At 40.0% G+C, this 17,618-nt stretch overlaps 1 long non-coding RNA gene across 1 annotated transcript in view; it reads right to left on the reverse strand.

Moving 5' to 3' along the window:
* LOC110364699 (uncharacterized) overlaps window positions 1–17,351 on the reverse strand; it is a 41,710-nt gene extending 24,359 nt beyond the window's left edge. Inside the window, exons 1-3 of the long non-coding RNA XR_010469603.1 lie at window positions 15,028–17,351; window positions 11,190–11,701; window positions 3,805–10,601 (exon numbers count right to left, since the gene is read on the reverse strand). This is a non-coding gene — a long non-coding RNA (uncharacterized LOC110364699). The remainder of the gene's footprint in view (window positions 1–3,804; window positions 10,602–11,189; window positions 11,702–15,027) is intronic.
* Between the last annotated feature and the right edge of the window lie 267 nt (window positions 17,352–17,618).

The following is a 17,618-nucleotide window of genomic DNA, read 5'->3' on the forward strand; positions in this document are numbered from 1 at the left end:
GGCCACAGGTCCTGTCAGGAACCTGCTCCAGTGTGGGCTTCCATTGGTGTCACAGCCTCCTTTGGACAAGCCCCTGCTCCAGCATGGGGTCCTCCACAGGCTGCTGATAGAAATGTACTCCACCATGGTCTTTCATGGGCTGAAGAGGGACAGCTGGCCTCACCATGGTCAGGTGCCCAGAGCACCTCCTGCACCTCCTTCTTCACTGACCTTGGTGTCTGCAGAGTTGTTTCACATATTCTAACTTCACTTCTCTGGCTGGCCTTCGCTAGACTTTTTTTCCCCCTTAACTATGTTATCCTCAAGGTGCTACCCCCATTGCTGATGGACTCAGCCTTGGCCAGCAGTGGGTCCATCTTGGAGCCAGCTGACATTGGCATTGGCTCTATCAGACATAGCAAAAGCTTCTAGCAACTTCTCACAGAAGCCATCCCTGTAGCCCCTTGCTGCTATAACCTTGCCACACAAACTCAGAACAAAGGTGTTTATCCAAGAAGTATGAGCATCAAGATTCATTTTCCTCTTCAGCCAATGGGAATTCAAACCCATTTCTCCTCTTGTTTTCATATTAAGTAGTTGCCAGATAAACAAATATTCCTGAAAATTATAACCAGAATCAATAAATCTTTCTCCTCCCTGTGATGTTTATTTTATAGCCCCTAATTTTCAGGATTGAGCCACGTATTGTGCTCTTTTATTTTTTATTATGCTAGTCTTTTTTAACTTTTTTTTTTACCTGTGACATATTCCATCTTCAACTCAAGAAGATGCATCAAGAACCACAGAGCAACCTACAGCTGAAGAGTTCTGAGGCACAATTGAATAATGAAAGACTTGACTTTGAACTTTCTCAGTCTAGCCAAGGAAGTATTGCAAGTACTAAAAATTCTGTCTTATAGTATGAAGAAATTTAAAAATTCCTTTCTGGTTCCTTTCAAAAAATACACATAATTGTATTTTTCATGCAACACACTGTTCTCTGTGTTTGCTAGGAATTCTGAAAATATTTTTCAAGTTAAAGACAGACTTAAGGGAAAATTCCTATTTCTGAAACCTGATCAAGTGTTGAACCAGCTGCTGAGCTCCTCATATTGGGGCAATCCGAGATGGGCTGCATAGAACTGAATTCTCATAATAGTAATGTTTAACATCAAACCAAGAGGCCCCTGGTGAGTTTAGGTATCTATATTGGGTTAGCTGCAGCTGAGCATAGGATTTGAGGATCATAATTACACTCAGCTACACCCAAGCTTCTCCAGAACTTCCTCAACTCTTTATTGGATCAACCCTGAGTCATTTTGTGGATTCGCCCTTGTTTTGATTTTTTAATTTTTATTTTTTTTTTTTTACTATCAGTGCTGCAAAATTTCTTCTGGATCATTCTTGGAAGCACACAATGGTTAAGTGTTTTTCTCTGTTTGTCCTTTATACTTGGACAGGAGACAATGGTTCAATAACCTAAGACGGCTTTATAGGAGGGATTATGATGTGCTGTCACAGCAATTTACCAGTTCCTGATGAATATTCATTCTGTCTCCTCTGAAAAGCCAGAAACTCACAATGAAGCAAGAAAAAACTCTGCAACTGGACAGAGAAGAGAGAAGGGAGACACCCCTGCCAGAACACCTTTCCACAGTGAGGAAAGGATCACCAGTCACTAGACTGACTCCAAATATTATCCTCTGTTGGGGGACCACATGAAGAGAATGCAACTTCCTCTCCATGTGCCCGGGATACTGGATTCCCCCATGTCCTCAGGCTGAGGCCTGTAGTCTCTATGCAAAACTCTTCCAGCTGAGATGTGGTTTTGACAGTTGGATTGACAACTGTCCACTGGAAAGTGAGTAGAAGGTCAAAGCTGTTATGCAAAAGGTGACGAAGAGCTGCCATATAATCATTGTCATTGATTTTTATATCTACATTTCTTCCAGTTTGCACAATATTTTAACTGTGAAATATCGTGTGATTGCCTACTTCCTCAGTGGAAGGAAAAAAAAGTATCTCTTTTTTATTCCATGTGCTAGAATCTCCTTCCTGTACTCTTTTCTTACACATCCAAGACTTGCAATAGTAATTTAAAAATTGAACAAGTAGCCATGAAAATAATGGACCAAATTCATTCCAACTGTCACATTCACTTTAGGAGAGTTATACCTAGGGTAGATTTGGCCCTCCTTTTTAAAGTTTTTAAATGGCAGTTGCAAAACAGAGCTTTTATAGCAGTCCCCACATTTCCTAGCAAAATTTGAAATACAATTGTACGCCTTTTAAAAATCTGTTTTGACTAAACAGCACCTTTCAATGAGGCTCTTGTTTTTGGAAACTGAAAACTGTGTGAGTAAAGAAACATTACATTGTAATATATCTCCAGAGTCTCAATTTCTTAATCTGCTTAAAATGTAAAGAAAACTTTAAAATAATACCTCCCCAAAACAGAAACTAAATCACCTCTGCGACAATTATCACTCATTTTTGTATTACTTTCTAAAATAAATAATTAAGGAAGTATCAAAGCCATGATGAGCTGCAAATTATTTTTCCATTTGTTGCCTCCACAAGCAGGATTCTGGTGTTTTTCCAATAAAAGGTCAGTTAAATGTTCTATAAATCTCTGTGTTTTTCTTTCATTTCAATACGAGAAAGATTTCTTCAGTATCAGGCATGAGAATGATCCCATTTCGCAATGGCCATTTCAGATAACACTCAAATCACCCACCTTTTGCTTCTGATTCAGGTAATGCTGAACCAGTGCTGTTCTGAACACCTTACTGCCTAGCTGATTCGCATCTAAGAGATGGTCTGACTAAGGGGCTTGTTTCAAAGATGTTCCATGGCTCATTGATAGCTTTTATACAAATTGCAGAAGTATTCTTTCTAGAAAGACCTGTCCTCTTGCTGCGATTCAGCTGGGCTGAGCAGAGCTCTGAGGCTGGAAGAACCAGCTGGTAATCCACACAAAGCAGGCAAGCATATTTGGTCACTTAGAACTATGGCTATGCTTTGTTAAACAGAAGATTCAAAGGCTACCAGCAGAATTTGAGAAATTAAGATGGTTTATCCAGCAGCCACATTTTTTACCACACGAAAACTGAAGGCCTGCCTTGATCTATCCCTTGCCTATTTGCGCTGATCAATGCGCTGTGAGACTTAGGTGGTGCAAAGAGCTCTGCTGTTAATTAAAATTTTCCTTGTAACGATCCTGGACCACAGTCTCCTATTTTGTGTTAGTGGCAGGCAGAGACCAGGCCAGCAGCATGCCAAAACGGGAGACAGGAATAGGGAAGTGGCAGACAGAGTATCAATAGGAACCGAGTGTGTTGTTGTGTACATAGCGTGACCACACATGCGAAATGCTGATTCCATCCAAACCCATAAAGCCTGACTTTAAGCTGATTCAGCTCCCTGTTTTCTGCCCCTTGTTGAGTCATTATAGGGCTTTCTTGTCCAGGATTAGACCTAATCCTTCTGTGACATCATCCTTTACACTGAGTAATGTATGAAGTGAGGGCTGGACACTGGTCATGATAGCTTCCACAGATTTGTAAGGCATTGCATACATAAGACTGTTCTTTCTTGCCAGTGTCATAAAATTTTAGGTTTCTGTTTTCTTTTTCTAATTACTACACAAAGCTTGATGTAATTTGTTCTACTTTGGCACTGTTCACAAAGCAATATGTAGCACAGCACAACATTTGTAAAAATCATGACATTTTGGATTTTCTACAAAATACTTTTATTTCCGCTATAACCTCTAAACTTCCCCTGAAAAAGTTCTGTTTATAAATTAAGAAGAGGTTAATTTACCTTAATTCTGACATCTGGAAGTCCACCAAGTGATGTAGAGGCTCTGTTTCACGACACCTTTTTTCTTCTTCCTCTCTTCATGCTTCCATTGCTCACTTTCTCATTTTACACCCCTTCTTTTCCTGTGATTGCCTCCTTCTCTCCATACATCCACTTGCTTCAAGATTCTCTCATTCCTTTGGTCGGCCTCCAGCACGTATTTCTTCTTTCTTTCTTTCCCTTTGGTCACCTTCTTCCTTCATTTTCCTCTTCTCCTTTCATGTTCCAGATACCCTACTATCCTTCTCTGTTTGTTTCCATCTCCCTTTCTCCTTTTCTGCAAGCACCTCCTCCCCATTTCCTCCTTCCTCAATTCACCCCTGCTTTTTGATGTATAATTTTCCCTCTCTGATGTCTTTTCACTCTCACTGCTCCCTCTCCCTCATTCCCACCTGCTTCTTGCTCTGCCACTTGACTTTGCTTGTTTTTTTGGAGTGGTTTCCTTCCTTCTTTCCTTCTCAATCTATAAATGATTTGCCACTGTTATAGGTTTTACAAATTCTGTGCAAGCTTAAAGAAGAAAAATACCTGTCCTTTAAATTGCAGCCATTCAATGCACCTGAAGAGACATCTTGACAGGTGACACAGCTCTTTGGCTTCACTAGTCCATCAGTAAAATACAATTTTGAGTTTAGATGGAAGGATAGTACTTCCTTGTTTCTGGTCTTCAGGTCAAGATAAGACCTTGCTATGTAACCTCCCACCTGTGTATCCAGGTTTTCTTTGGAAGGTGTTTATTATGCTCTAAATGGTTCTACAGACTAGGACTGCATCCATCCAGCAGAGCACATGGACACAGCAGCAATTTTCCAGTTTGTGAGGGAGCCAGGCTGAGGAAAAGGAGGGTGCACCTGTGGACCTCAGATACGCTGTGCTTTGATTTTTTCTGAGATGTATTCTTAGTTCTGCTTGTTTCCCACCATACTGACTGTGTAGTAGGCTGTGTACAGGACACAGGAGACATCACAGTTCTTTCTTGAAAGTATTCAAGTAATAAAAAGACAAATCAATGATCGGAAGAATACAAAAGGGAGAAGCAAAGGTACTATGAGCCATATGTGTCTGGAGTTGAGCGATTTCTCCTTTTGAACAGGCCAATCTTGGAAAGACTAGAAGGCTGCAAAACCTAAAAGTCTAGAGCAAAATTGGCTTTGCTTTCAGATTGCTGCAGAAAACAATCCAGTAATAGAGGGATTTCAGCTACTGGGCCCAGTCTAAGCTCTCCTCCCCCATTTGGAAGCTCTAATCCATTTTACAGAGTTAGTCTTCTCTCACTGGGAAAAATATTATTGATTTTCTTTGCAGCAATTTTAATGTAAGAAAGAGTCCTACTCACAGCAACCATTAGGAGCTGATGCCTATCCTTGGTTTTGACATTCTCAGGCAGCAAAGAGAACTGAACTTTTCTCCATTAATTCCCAATTATGCTAACTGCTAGGCTATTACAATCTGTGGGATGAAACTTTTTTTTTTTTTTAAAAATACAATTTGACACCACAATATACTTTTAAGGCTGTTTTCCTAATCCAGTTACAGATATCACCCAGAAGCTATAAGACATAGACCCTGAAATATATTTAGGTTTTTAAATTTCATTTATTTGAAGTTCACATGAATTGGAAATGACCCAATCTGTCCAGTTTTTAACATTCCCAGCTCCACTAGAATCAAAGAGTAAATAGATGTAGATAAGTAATTCCACTGTAACAATGAGGGAAGGGAGGGCTTAGAGGACGGCTGAGGTTTGAGATGTAAAAATCTCCAGTCAATAGGAGAGGATCAATTCAACTTACCCAGAGTAAAACAAACGAAAGAGGAATTGTTGCGCAAAGAAAAAAATCAAAGGGCAAAGAGAAGTCTCAGGCTAGAAAAACAGAATATGTATAATAGGTGACATGGTAAAATTTACTCCTTTCATACTACGCAAAAAGCCAAGGTGGCAATAGCAGGGGCCAAGCAGAAAAAAAATTCAAAGCATAGATCCTGCCCTAGCAGTCAGTGAGAAGGCTGTCTTCTGAAGACAGTCGTCTGTCTCCTACACTGTCAGTTCTTGGCACAGAGATTGCAAGCACAAGGGATCTACAGTACTCAGGGCTGATGAGATTCCAGGCTGAAGACAGAAATCTGAGGAATGATCTGTAAATTGTCTAAATGGTACTGGAGATTTCTGAACTGAAGGATCTCAGCTCCCCCTCAACACAGTGTCGCCACTTTGAAGTAGAAAAACTGTCAAAACTCATCAGCCAAATATATCTCTGAACATGTAGACAGGTCTGAAAAGGCAGAGCAGTTCCCAACATCAACCAGCAAAGCCAGGAGAAACACGGCCAGGAAAGCTACAAACCAGAGAACTGGTAATCTCATGTTATTCCCAAGGATCTTGGGTGGATGTCTGTGCTGCCCATTTCAGTCACAGCTCAGACTCTCCTCCAGGCAGATGGAGTCACCTCTTTGAACACGAGGGTGTTCATGTTCATTTACCTCTTCACTTGAAAAGCTGGCAATCATCCCTTAATCTGCTGGCACCACTCTGCCTAATGCAGCCCAGGTCCTGCTTTGTTCCCAGGACACATAGATGACTCACGATCAGCTTGGTATCTATAAGGACACCTGAGACTTTCTGCCAATCTGTTTTCCAGTTGGTCAGCCTCCAGTCTGTGCTGGTACTTGGGCTTTTTCTTTCTAGGTACAGGATTTGGCATTTCCCCATTCCAGAAGTTCGTTAGGTTCCTTTTGGTCCATTTCTTTCACCAGGTGAGGTCCCTCTGATAGCAGAACATCCACCTAGTCTATTAACCACTCCTCCCAGTTTTGTATCATCTGAAGACTTGCTGAGGGTGAATCCTGTCCCATCATCCAGATTCTTAATGAAGGGACTAAGAGGTATCGGCCCCAGCATTGACCAATGGTTGGCCTGATGTATGTTTCATCCTCCAACCCCTCTTAGAAACATTTTGTTTGCCTGTATGACTTACATTAAACTTAATGAAAATCATGTGGATAAAAATCTGTAATACTGTGACTTTTCAGCCTTCTGGTTTTCAAAGAAGCCCTTTGGTTTTCAAACCAGCATATAGAAATTTGGTTGGAAACTTTCAGCTGATTTTAATGGGAGTCATATATGTTAATTCAGAGATCATTTCAGAGGCTTTGTGAATATTATTTTCTTAAACTACATGAAAATAAGCTTAAACATTTCTTAAACTGCCTGAAAGCTACCTTAAACTAGTCTGAAAATGGGGCTGCCAGGGCAAAATGTAACTAACAGTATTGATTTTATTTTTGAAACATTACAGGATTTTGACAGACTTTTTAGTGTAATACAAATAACAGCACTCATTAAATTCCTTTTTACAGTCCTTCAAAATGATCTCTGGTCTATGACTAGGCTTCCCAAGTATGGTGATAATACAGCTGATTAGGTAATAATAATACTTAAGCAAATTCTTTTGGAGATACATTACTTTAAATCATGCTGTTCCTCAGCATGTCTTTCCTAAAGAGTTATTTGGACTTTCACTCAATTAAATCAGCATCCCCCAAAGTGAGTAAGCCTCCAGATGGTCTCTTCTTTGAGGTGGCTAAGATATTTTTACTGGAAGGGGGATGCAATTTCTTTCAGTCTGCATCTGTGAGACATTTAGGAAGTTATATTGGTGCTCAGAAAAAACGACGCCTGTCCTGAAAAATCATCCTGCTCTTTTATGAAAGTTTGTTCTAATTGGCTGCCTACCTAGTGTAGCTGTCTTCTCAGCCCACACTTTTGCCTGAGCTGGGCTGAGATGTCAAAAATGGAAGAAGAAGAAAATGAATTATTTAAACCTTCATGTAAAAAAGCACCCAATTCTCTTGCCATTACACTGATTTTATGTTAGCTCATTCAGTTTACCTTTTTCTATTAGTGCATTTTATGAAGTCACTCCCTCTCGACAGCACTGCGCAATGTTAACCAGACCTTAGGAGCTTTATCAAGCTTAAAGATGCACCTTCATTCTGATATTTAGAATTAGGACTAAACCTTCTTGGACCTTGGTATACTTGAATTTATGGCAAAGCTGATTCTGCATCACTAAGTTTGGATCTGAATTTGAACCCTCAGTACCTACTAAAACTTCAAACTCAGTAACCACTTGAAAAGCATTGCTCATGTTTTTCCACAGGATCTTCCACAACAAGCTGACAACAACTTTTTGTTATTGAAAACAGCCTCCAATATGGTTCCGTATTTTCTTTTTTTAATTTTATTGAGATTGGCAGTATTGCCAAAAAGTCGTAAAATGCACTCCAACAGCCTTTGGCATGTTTTAAAATATTACATGGATACAGTGTAATACAATTTCATGCAAAAATTAAATTTCCACTGATATTTATGGATGCCAGATAAGACTCTTGAAAATGTGTGTGTAAAACTCAAGTAATTATTTCTGGGTTTCTGCCAAAAAATTCAGAATCGATTTTTGTTACATGAACTCAAATGACAGAAACAGTGTTTGCATAACTTAAAATGAGTTTTGATCCGTATTTTTTTTAAATGAGGACTTTTTCAGTTATAAGCAACAACACACAACTAAAAAGCAGAAATACTTTTTAACAAGTTTCCAGATAAACAATATTCCTTTAAGAATTATCCACATTTATCAGACAGAGCAATGTCACTCTAGTATCTCTTTAGTATTGATGGAAATAATTACAAAGGGTGTCTTGAATACTCTGGTTCATAATTTAGAAGGTTTGCCAACCTCCATTATAAGCCAAGTGATTTGCACTGAGACTTACACTAAATATACACCGAATAATACTTCCACATCCTTGTTTTTGTGTTGTTTCATTTTCCTTTCTTCTTGGTTATTCAGCTGTTTGCTCCTATCTGTACTCAGGTTTCTTACCCTTGCTCACATTTGGTTTAAGAGCAATACTGTTGCCTGTCTGTTCTGCAAATCTTACTATGGTTGCCTTCTGGTGTACCTAATGGTCTATTAGGACAGAGTATTTGTTTTGTAAGCAGCAGCTCCATGGTCAACATGAAGAGTAATGCTCTGATTTCTCTCACCATTCTAATTTTAATGATCTCGTGATTGTTAATATGAGCATCACAGAGACTATGATGGAAATATACCTTCCTGATGAAAATATACCTGCCCACCAGCCTTCCTGTCTAACCACAACACAGAAAGACAGGAAAACATTGAGTTTTCCTAGAGACTCATAATCTCATTTTTCAGTTGCACAGCATTTTGTCCCACTTTCTGGTTTTACTAGGTAATAATATCACCCTCACTTTGAAAAGGAGAAAAACATTTATGACAAAGCCCTGAAAAGACAATTCTTTTTTAAAAGCTAAAATTTGCTTGAGTAAGAAATTTCAGTAATCAGATTTTCCATGCACTCTTACAGCATACTATTATTAAACTTTACCAATAAGTGTGAAAAACAAGGTGCATAAAACAAACAGTTGTGTAAACACTAAAGATGATTCCTATGAAAGAAATGGTCAGAGTCATCCACTCACAAACCCTACTGGAACATGCTGAAGTGAGACTTATCACTTATATAAAATTCTTCTTGCCATGTGGCTTGTGATTGGATTTTTTGCTGTCGTTTTTTGGGTGGACAATTGCTAAATGATGACCCTTCTTGGTATCAGCAGGGCCCAGCTCTCCTAGAGTCTGTGAGCTAAGGAAAGTCTACTACACTCTAAGACTCAGATGTTGGTGGAATTTGATTTCTCAGTCTCAGTAATACCTACTCCCAAGGGGAGAGGGATGCCTAAATCCCAACCACTTCCTCTAACATTAAGCTTCCTCAGACTAAACATATCACTGGGTTCAAGGCAAAACATTTCCTTATACCACAGGCAGCAAGCTACAGAAAAGCCTTTCGCTAGAGAAGTGGAAGTTCAAACCACCACAAACTACTGACACAATACAACTAAAGTCTTCAACTCTCTGGACTAAAGCTGTAGTTAATTGTTGTTACGCCTCCTCTTCCATGCATGTGTAGAAAGAAAAATGTTTATCTCCAGAGCAAATTTGTGTGTATTTCTATAAAAGCAGAATAAGCATCTGGATTTAGACATGATCCCATCCTCAGCATGCCCTGCAGTATGCAGTACACTCAGCATACTAGTGGTTTTGGAAGTCTCTCCACAGCATTTGAATGCCTAACAGTGAGTTAAGGTATACAGTAATGAGGCCAAGTACTTTATTGTTATGTGCTTTACTTCCTTTTATTTATCTGGCTTAAGGAATTTGTGGGTGTTCTTTAGGGAGACAGAGAGGTATGATGTTCACAGGGATCACTGGGAACTCAGTATTCCCATGGGCCAGACCAGTTACCAGAGGAAACAATACTCACTAATACAGACTTACTATTCACTCGTTTCACTGCATTATTTCATCCAATTTTGCACTGCTTTTTCAGGAGGTGTGTGATCCACTTCTCCAGCAACACAACTGAAAGGCAGAGCTGTAGTTCCAGACATGGATGATGAACCAATGGGCTGCTAATTTCATGATGCAAAATGTCATACCTTTTTTTCTTTTCTTCTTTCTGGTCAGGTCTTCTGCAGTGGCAGTACATCTGGTTTGGGCTAGAATTGGTTTGGCACTGTGCTCTGTAATGTGGCCAGATTCCCGCAGCTCTGTAGCCCAGCAATTTGTCATGAGCAAGTCCATTGTGATTCATCTTCTCATGGAAATCTGCAAAATTACAGCTCCTCCACCACAGCTGATTTTTGGATGTGATACGATGCATCATCACTGTGTAGTGGAGAGAAGACATGGCCCAATATGACAAAATATCTATGACTTTCACCTCATGGTCTGCAGTGACAGAGCCTGAAGTCTGGTTTTGTGTACTTACAGACAGGAATCTATGGGACTCTCTGCATGCCTGTCTTTCCCTTCCACCCAAATGGTAAATAATACTGATACGTTTATCAGGAATGTTCTACATTTAAAATGAAATAGCTACGTGTTCTTGCAACAGCATTTTTGAAGAACCACATCATGCATATGACTGCAGACTACACAATTCTGATATGCATAGGAAGGCTGAGTGCTCTGAGGTTCTTATAATAGTGAAAATATGACAGAGAGTGGGTAATCCACTCTGTCTGGGAGAAACCCCATGTGGTACATGTCCCTGGAGGTCAGGTCACTGGATGCACCGGCTGATATGTTCCAGGGAACCCAGAGATCCCACCAGAGGTTACCTTCTATAGAGACAGCATGTTAAAGAATTAGTGCCTGGTGGGCCATTGCAAACATGGTGATAGGATGGGTAAAAGGAAGATTCCTTAGTCAATAAGCAGACAACTTCAGGATTACTGTGTGAAAAAAACTTACCTTGCATACATGTTGCATCTTGTGAATGGCAAAGGAGGCCTCTTCTGCAAAGTTTTCCTGTGCTGACTTCACCAACAAGATAAGGTGGTAAGTGGCAGTATGATCGCTTGGTGGTGAGTACGCTATTTCTTCCATCCTTTTCAGATGTCAGGAAAAAAAAATATTGAGCCTATTGGTTCATGATTTTTTTGCTCAATCATGATTAGAAGATGGGAAAAACCATCCATTAGGAGAAATATAAAGAAGCAACTGAAAAAAAACACCTTAAAATCTCTTGCACCACTACCACAAGAAGTTGCTTAGTAAAAGCGAGGATGATCTTCTTTTTTTGTTTTTTTGTGTAAACACCAAGCAAAATTCATGTCCATTAGCTTGTCTTCCAAAAATAATCAAAGAAATTCATGATAAAAACATGTCCACTGTTTCAAAATAAAAACACCTTCATTATATCTTTGTAAAGGTCCAGCCATCCTGGAAGTTCACGTGGCAATTATAAGGCTCTCAAAATTACACTGTAACAAAAGAATTTATAAAAACAAAAGACATCAGGGATTCATGTTTCCAAATAAAGCATTTATTTCAGCTAGATTCTTTTACTTTGAAACTAAAAATTCAACTAAAACATGGTCATTCAAGGTCCTTAGATAGGAAAATCAAATTATACTTTATTGAAAGTACTTCAGAATGCAGTAACAGAAGATATGAAGCTCCTTCCTTGGCTGTTTCCAACAAGTACACAGAGAAGCCATGCAATAGCAAAGAAAGTGAAACTTCTTGCAACTTCCTTGTTCAGGGGGTTGTTCCAAACTGACTCTGTCCTCAATGTGATCTGGACATGTCTCAGGGCTGTCTAACCCATGCTGAACAGCCAGTGTTCCATACCATGTTCCCTATAGAAACTGCCCCAGTATATATGGACAAGTCTTCCTCTGTCCACAAAAGGATACAGCCAAATTACAACATGCAGACAGAAAATATCCCCATCTAGCTGCTGATGGCAGCTTATAGGACCCTCTGCATTGCCAGCAGAGCACAAATTACTCCAAATGGGGCTGAAGTTGCTGCCTGCAGGTTTTATGGCAATGGCTGTGGAAAGCAAAGCTCCAAAACTAACTTCACAAAATTAAAGGTCTCTCTCTCTTATTTACTTTACAAATCTCCTGGAATGTGGCACCACCCAAGTATCAGTCATGCATCACTATCAAGCTGAGAGCTTGAGTAAACATGAAAAAATCACAGATAAGCTCATTCTGACTGGCGAAAACCAAAAGCGAGCTGAGATGTGACAAGGGCATCTCAAGTGTGGTATGTCCTGTGATAAGGAAGAGCTTCTTCTGGGAAGGGCCCTTGGTTTCAATTTGCTAATTTCTTTGCTCTACAGCATTGGCAATAACAAAGGCATAAAAGATCTTTTTCTAATTTGTACTGCATGTTTGGAAAATATCTTATGTCTTCTCTGATTCAGCCACTCGTAGGGTGTGGATGGTACTTTTACCGTCAGTGTTAGCCAGCACTCTCCCACTGTTTCAATGTTTTCTGTCACTCTGCATCCTGCACTGCTGGGTAAGGTAACCCATCATCTCAAGCCATATTACCACTAGGGAACATTAAAAAAAGCTAAAGGAAATTAAGTTGGAAGAGAGCTGGCTAGTTCTCTAAATAAAGTGAGATCATTAATGCCAGGCATGCTAAGGCAATGTCTAAATCAGTTCCATTTTTAGTGGCCTAATTCTGGTCTGATTTGCACTTATGTAGATCCAGATAAACTACTTGGAAGCAAAGGGAGTTCCTGTAGAGTTGCATCACAGTAAGGCAGAAGCAAAATATCCCCTTTTGTTTAAATTTTATGTGATTTCAAGAATATAAATGAGTTGGGAAGACCCTTTTTTAGGCTTATAAACTCAATGGAAAAAGTAATCCAGGAAGACAAGGGTTTCTTAGGACTCTCATGTAGTCACCAAAGCCACAAATAGGGCACTACTAGATTATAACTCTTACAGTAGCACCCCTGGGAGAAGAAATCAGACTACAGCAAAGCAAAAGAGAAAATCAGAATCCTCTAGTTTCCATTCTTCATAATAAGTTTTCTCTGTATTTATTTCCACTTGGAAACAAGTTGTGCTTTTGACTTTGTAACACATAAAGTACATTTTAAACTCACTTGTGTGAGAGTCAGCATTTCCCCACATTCTGCATAGCAACAAGCATGATGAACTGAGAGCTACTTACTGGAAGTGACACTTTGCATCATAAAATTCATAAAATATCACTTTTTCTCTATATACAACACAGTACCAGCTTTCACTGCTTGTTCCATGATATTTTCGGTGAGACAGAAGACTAAATAACAGAATGCCAAACCTGGTATAATGTTTTTATGGATAGAAAGATGGGGGGAATGGAGGTCATTGCTACTGAAGAGAACAACGCATTTCACAGTGGCAAGATACAACAGGGAGAACTTGAAACCAACGGCTTCATCTCCAGCTCCCATGATGCACATGGTGATGCTGCCTATGAACTGTCAGTGAATGGAAGTCCTCACTGATGTCATTCGGTGAAGGGACAAGTGTCACCATTTCTCCAGAGGCATAAAATGGGCAAGCTAAATACAGACTAACAAAGAGGTTCACTACAGCAAGAGGAGAAAAGCAGCTGCAGAGGAGTCCTCTGCCTTGGTGCATGCAAGCTGTGAGAGCACAGTTGTCACAGAATTCTCTGTCTCCCTGGCCTGCTTAGTCCTAAAGAGGTCCCAGCTCTGTTACGCGGAGCTGACAGGTCTCAGCTTTCCTGCACAAGCCAACCTGGCTGCTGTAGTCTCTTGTATGGCTATCTACATCAGGCAGAACCAGACATATAATCCATGGACCAGGAAAAATTTTGCTGTGTCTTCCCCTGTTCCACTTGTCTTGATTCCTCAGGACTGAAACATCATGAGGAGACCCAAGCACAACCCTGACCCACAAGACACAACCACAAGGATTTGGTATTCACAACTTGGTTTCATCTCCAGTTCTCTTTGTGCTCTCAAAATATAGGTGTAACCAGCTCTGCAGCGGTGACGTCTCCTCAGCTTGCTTCTCTGCCCCTCCACAGCAGAGTGGTCCTATCCTTGCTGCCACAGAGGGAGACCTGTTCCAGGCTCACGCTATGCCAGGAAATAAGTGCAGGTACCACCTGGGAGAGCGCTGGGTGGTTCAAACACATGCCATGAGCTCGGCTGACAGACACTGTGGGCAGTTGCAGGAGAACACCCCAATCCTCACTGCAGCCATGATCATTTCATTGGTACACACACGGCCCTTCAGAAGGCTGAGAAGGCAGGAGGGACTGCAGGACTCTGCAGTAACTACATTGGCTTGGGCTCACCCTCTGCCAGCTGCTGTGGGCAGATCCTCCTCTGCCTTCACACTGCTGTGCAGACCAGACTGCCCCAAACAAAGTGCTCTGAGGAGCCTTGGCTACCATGATGATTATCTAATACAGCTCTAATCACAATATTTAAGATGATGTACGTGAAAGATAGGCAGCAAAACATTCCTCTTACAGAGAATCCAGTGAGGGAGTAACCTTCCCAAGGAGATGAGGTAAATTTCCTAAAGACGCTCTCCAAAATGTCCTATCTAAAAAACAAGGTGGTCAGAACACAAATCCCTACCCAGTCCTCACAAAAGAAATGACAAGGGACACTGCCAAGTCTGCTTCTGGAGACAAGTTGCTCAAATTTGAAGCAGTGTACAGACTTTGGATAGACTGCAAAATGGATACTTTTGAAAATCAATAGTTTAAATTCAACTAAGAAAAATACACATAGCATATATTTCTTTAGCCCTCTTACCAGTGCTCTTTTTTCATTTGTTCAGGGCTCAGCAGGGATGCTAACCAACTCCCTTAACATTGTCAACAGTCTCGGGGGTTCAGCATCACCAGCAAATACCAAGGCTTCCAAGGTATCTGTGATATTTGAAACAGAGTTTTGGTTATGGACATTTATTTATAGAGCACTTTCACTCCAAACTTCCAAAACACTGACCACAAGCCCTGTTCTGGTACTAACAGGAACCCCTTTGCTGGTCTCTGGATTATCAAAACCCCTGGCAAGACAGCACTAACCCTTAATACAGCAGCTTTGTACTGCAGTGTGAGACAAGCAAGGAATAATAATGTATCTAACTATAAGAACTAAATTACATGCAAATGTCAGTTAAGCAAAATACAGTTACCAAAATGGAATTTGGACAGAGCCCTTTTGTTAACACCCCAGCTCTTGGCCAAAGTGCCAAAGCACTTCTGAAGGTTAAGCGTGGCCAAGAACTTGGTTTTACAGCTCATCCAAAAGCTCATAATGTTTGCATTAAGTAATGGATTATATAATAATTATCATTTCAGCAATGTGTTGTAGCTCTGCATATTATGAGAATTCTTTTTATTGGTAGTGGTGCCTGCCTTAAAATGATCTGTCATTCACTGCTGTTGTTTTTTTCCAATTCTGGGCAGGTTTCGTCCATTTAAAGTCTTGCAGGCACTCTTTATTTTCTGTGTCTCTCTCTGATAAGAAGCATTTCTGCAAGAGTCGGTCATTCTGACAAAGAAATCAAGACAGACAGATCAGGCAATTTTTCAGAGAAGAGCTCTCAGTTTTAAGGAAATGCGGATTTTGCACTCTGGTCTGCAAAAGCTAACTGCAATTCAAGGACAGTCTGTGTGACCTGCTCACAGCAGATTTTGGCAAGTCACTTCCTTTTCTTTTTTTCTTTTTCTTTTTTTCTTTTTTTTTTTTTTTTTTTCCGTTAGGCAAGTACAGGTGAAAAAAAAAAATCTGAACAGTCGAATTTATTATGTTCTAGTGAGCACCAGGGGAGAGTAATTATAAAGCTTCAATACAAGACTGACACCATCTGTCTACTACAGAGGTTGCAGGCTTTACAACATTACTGTGAAATACAGCTTTTATACCCAGAAAAATACAGTATCTCGACCTACAGTTCCAAGTGGGGGATCCCCAGTGAACAGCCAGCACCTCCTGCGTGCACCCTATGAAAGCTGGAAAAGCTGAGGGCTCCTTAGCAGCTGGCACCCTCCTTCTATCGCCGTGCTCAGGGCAGGTGCAGTTATTTTATTTCCACAGGTCTGTAACGTTCCCTATCAAAAGTTGTCACCTAGTGCAAGTAGTTTCTAGTAGGTACTGATTTGGGTTTTTTAATATCAGGAGGATGAACCTCTGTTTTTTGTATCATCTTCTCAGGAACATGCAAGCAAATAAATAGAGAAGCAAGAATGTTGTTTGAAAAAACATAACATTTCTCCAAGTAAATCAGCCAAGGCTTAAGCTAATGCACTTGAAGAATGTACTGAAGTCAATGAAATTGATTGCATTCTTAAACTGAAATGGCTGGATAAAAACCTCTAAACAACAGTTTGAAATACAAATTTAACCAAATGTGTCCTCTCATTTTCTGAAATCCTGTACTGAGCTTGGGTTCACAACTTATAAACTTAATTCCCTTGGTCAGGAAAGAAAAATAAGATAACAACCAGAATTATTCTGTAGCTGAGTACTGGATGACAATAAATAATTTCTCACTTCTCTAAACTGCTTTTTCCCAGATGCTTGCCGCTCACTTATTTGTATTTATTTGGAGCATGATTGTTCCTTTGCAGTTTCCCAGAAAGGAGTATAGCTGATGCTTTCTCAAACTCAGTTAGTCAGAATGAGTCAGACCACAAGGATGGGACAGGGTCCCCAGAACAATACTTCTCTCTGCAGAGAGTTTGAGGAAGAAGTGAGTTTCCAGCTGCACGCTCCCTTGGTGGAATTTTTGCCGCAGTGCCGCAAATATATCACTTTCTCCTGCTCAGATCAGCAAAGAAATTGAATTTAGTCCTTGCTGACTGATAAGGTGAATGTTTGCATTTTTGGGGAAGGAGTGGAATTATGTAATAAACAGTAAAGAATGTGACCCAGAGAAATCATCAGTACAATTATATAGAGAGACACTTGAAAGATATTACAAGCAGATGGAGAAATAGGATTTTCAGAAGTATGAGGTTTCCTTAATAAGGACTCCATCTGGGATTTAAAGTTTGCAGCTTTTTCTAGTTTCCATAGAAAACTATTTGCATATCTTAACATAATTCAGATTACTTCCGTGTGTCTGCAAAATTTACTAAAGGAGTGTTCAAACTCTACCCAGAAAAGGAATTTTCATTCTTCACATTGCGTATTAAGTTGAAATTTGTGTGCCTCATATTGAAGAGATTAGGTTTTTCCTTCTTTGCAATCCTGAAAACCGAATACTGTAATGAAGTAAGAAAGAATTACAAAATCCCAAATATATAATTCCCTTCCTAATAAATGCACTTGTGGGAGCTTAACTGTTTCCCAGATACATCTTGGAAAACAGCCATCACCAGAACTATGAACTAGAG

This window comes from Columba livia, chromosome 1, assembly GCF_036013475.1.
Source record: "Columba livia isolate bColLiv1 breed racing homer chromosome 1, bColLiv1.pat.W.v2, whole genome shotgun sequence".
Classification (NCBI taxonomy): Eukaryota; Metazoa; Chordata; class Aves; order Columbiformes; family Columbidae; genus Columba; species Columba livia.